We start from the raw sequence: 3,776 nt of genomic DNA, 5'->3' as shown, positions 1-3,776 counted from the left end.
TATCTCTTTATCAACCAGTGTACAGTGCGGTAGTTCACGGCTGTGGCTACCTCTGTGTCGGCACTCGGCAGGCAGTCCGTCCAACCATAATTGTATTATAATATATACCACCTAACCGTGGTTTTTTTTTCATTCTTTATACCGTCGTCATACTAGTTGTTACGAGTATACTACTATCTCTTTATCAACCAGTGTACAGTGCGGTAGTTCACGGCTGTGGCTACCTCTGTGTCGGCACTCGGCAGGCAGTCCGTCCATCCATAATTGTATTATATACCACCTAACCGTGGTTTTTTTATACCACCTAACCGTGGCAGTCCGTCCATAATTGTATACTAGTATCCAATCCATCCATCTCCATTGTTTACCTGAGGTGCCTTTTAGTTCTGCCTATAAAATATGGAGAACAAAAAAGTTGAGGTTCCAAAATTAGGGAAAGATCAAGATCCACTTCCACCTCGTGCTGAAGCTGCTGCCACTAGTCATGGCCGAGACGATGAAATGCCAGCAACGTCGTCGGCCAAGGCCGATGCCCAATGTCATAGTACAGAGCATGTCAAATCCAAAACACCAAATATCAGAAAAAAAAGGACTCCAAAACCTAAAATAAAATTGTCGGAGGAGAAGCGTAAACTTGCCAATATGCCATTTACCACACGGAGTGGCAAGGAACGGCTGAGGCCCTGGCCTATGTTCATGGCTAGTGGTTCAGCTTCACATGAGGATGGAAGCACTCAGCCTCTCGCTAGAAAACTGAAAAGACTCAAGCTGGCAAAAGCACCGCAAAGAACTGTGCGTTCTTTGAAATCCCAAATCCACAAGGAGAGTCCAATTGTGTCGGTTGCGATGCCTGACCTTCCCAACACTGGACGTGAAGAGCATGCGCCTTCCACCATTTGCACGCCCCCTGCAAGTGCTGGAAGGAGCACCCGCAGTCCAGTTCCTGATAGTCAGATTGAAGATGTCAGTGTTGAAGTACACCAGGATGAGGAGGATATGGGTGTTGCTGGCGCTGGGGAGGAAATTGACCAGGAGGATTCTGATGGTGAGGTGGTTTGTTTAAGTCAGGCACCCGGGGAGACACCTGTTGTCCGTGGGAGGAATATGGCCGTTGACATGCCAGGTGAAAATACCAAAAAAATCAGCTCTTCGGTGTGGAGGTATTTCACCAGAAATGCGGACAACAGGTGTCAAGCCGTGTGTTCCCTTTGTCAAGCTGTAATAAGTAGGGGTAAGGACGTTAACCACCTCGGAACATCCTCCCTTATACGTCACCTGCAGCGCATTCATAATAAGTCAGTGACAAGTTCAAAAACTTTGGGTGACAGCGGAAGCAGTCCACTGACCAGTAAATCCCTTCCTCTTGTAACCAAGCTCACGCAAACCACCCCACCAACTCCCTCAGTGTCAATTTCCTCCTTCCCCAGGAATGCCAATAGTCCTGCAGGCCATGTCACTGGCAAGTCTGACGAGTCCTCTCCTGCCTGGGATTCCTCCGATGCATCCTTGCGTGTAACGCCTACTGCTGCTGGCGCTGCTGTTGTTGCCGCTGGGAGTCGATGGTCATCCCAGAGGGGAAGTCGTAAGCCCACTTGTACTACTTCCAGTAAGCAATTGACTGTTCAACAGTCCTTTGCGAGGAAGATGAAATATCACAGCAGTCATCCTACTGCAAAGCGGATAACTGAGGCCTTGGCATCCTGGGTGGTGAGAAACGTGGTTCCGGTATCCATCATTACTGCAGAGCCAACTAGAGACTTGTTGGAGGTACTGTGTCCCCGGTACCAAATACCATCTAGGTTCCATTTCTCTAGGCAGGCGATACCGAAAATGTACACAGACCTCAGAAAAAGAGTCACCAGTGTCCTAAAAAATGCAGCTGTACCCAATGTCCACTTAACCACGGACATGTGGACAAGTGGAGCAGGGCAGGGTCAGGACTATATGACTGTGACAGCCCACTGGGTAGATGTATGGACTCCCGCCGCAAGAACAGCAGCGGCGGCACCAGTAGCAGCATCTCGCAAACGCCAACTCTTTCCTAGGCAGGCTACGCTTTGTATCACCGCTTTCCAGAATACGCACACAGCTGAAAACCTCTTACGGCAACTGAGGAAGATCATCGCGGAATGGCTTACCCCAATTGGACTCTCCTGTGGATTTGTGGCATCGGACAACGCCAGCAATATTGTGTGTGCATTAAATCTGGGCCAATTCCAGCACGTCCCATGTTTTGCACATACCTTGAATTTGGTGGTGCAGAATTTTTTAAAAAACGACAGGGGCGTGCAAGAGATGCTGTCGGTGGCCAGAAGAATTGCGGGACACTTTCGGCGTACAGGCACCACGTACAGAAAACTGGAGCACCACCAAAAACTACTGAACCTGCCCTGCCATCATCTGAAGCAAGAAGTGGTAACGAGGTGGAATTCAACCCTCTATATGCTTCAGAGGTTGGAGGAGCAGCAAAAGGCCATTCAAGCCTATACAATTGAGCACGATATAGTAGGTGGAATGCACCTGTCTCAAGTGCAGTGGAGAATGATTTCAACGTTGTGCAAGGTTCTGATGCCCTTTGAACTTGCCACACGTGAAGTCAGTTCAGACACTGCCAGCCTGAGTCAGGTCATTCCCCTCATCAGGCTTTTGCAGAAGAAGCTGGAGGCATTGAAGGAGGAGCTAACACGGAGCGATTCCGCTAGGCATGTGGGACTTGTGGATGCAGCCCTTAATTCGCTTAACAAGGATTCACGGGTGGTCAATCTGTTGAAATCAGAGCACTACATTTTGGCCACCGTGCTCGATCCTAGATTTAAAGCCTACCTTGGATCTCTCTTTCCGGCAGACACAGGTCTGCTGGGGTTGAAAGACCTGCTGGTGACAAAATTGTCAAGTCAAGCGGAACGCGACCTGTCAACATCTCCTCCTTCACATTCTCCCGCAACTGGGGGTGCGAGGAAAAGGCTCAGAATTCCGAGCCCACCCGCTGGCGGTGATGCAGGGCAGTCTGGAGCGACTGCTGATGCTGACATCTGGTCCGGACTGAAGGACCTGACAACGATTACGGACATGTCGTCTACTGTCACTGCATATGATTCTCTCAACATTGATAGAATGGTGGAGGATTATATGAGTGACCGCATCCAAGTAGGCACGTCACACAGTCCGTACTTATACTGGCAGGAAAAAGAGGCAATTTGGAGGCCCTTGCACAAACTGGCTTTATTCTACCTAAGTTGCCCTCCCACAAGTGTGTACTCCGAAAGAGTGTTTAGTGCCGCCGCTCACCTTGTCAGCAATCGGCGTACGAGGTTACATCCAGAAAATGTGGAGAAGATGATGTTCATTAAAATGAATTATAATCAATTCCTCCGCGGAGACATTGACCAGCAGCAATTGCCTCCACAAAGTACACAGGGAGCTGAGATGGTGGATTCCAGTGGGGACGAATTGATAATCTGTGAGGAGGGGGATGTACACGGTGATATATCGGAGGGTGAAGATGAGGTGGACATCTTGCCTCTGTAGAGCCAGTTTGTGCAAGGAGAGATTAATTGCTTCTTTTTTGGGGGGGGTCCAAACCAACCCGTCATATCAGTCACAGTCGTGTGGCAGACCCTGTCACTGAAATGATGGGTTGGTTAAAGTGTGCATGTCCTGTTTTGTTTATACAACATAAGGGTGGGTGGGAGGGCCCAAGGATAATTCCATCTTGCACCTCTTTTTTCTTTTCTTTTTCTTTGCATCATGTGCTGATTGGGGAGGGTTTTTTGGAA

Source organism: Pseudophryne corroboree, chromosome 4, assembly GCF_028390025.1.
Source record: "Pseudophryne corroboree isolate aPseCor3 chromosome 4, aPseCor3.hap2, whole genome shotgun sequence".
In the NCBI taxonomy this organism is placed as follows: Eukaryota; Metazoa; Chordata; class Amphibia; order Anura; family Myobatrachidae; genus Pseudophryne; species Pseudophryne corroboree.
Note: the sequence above shows the minus strand (reverse complement) of the source record.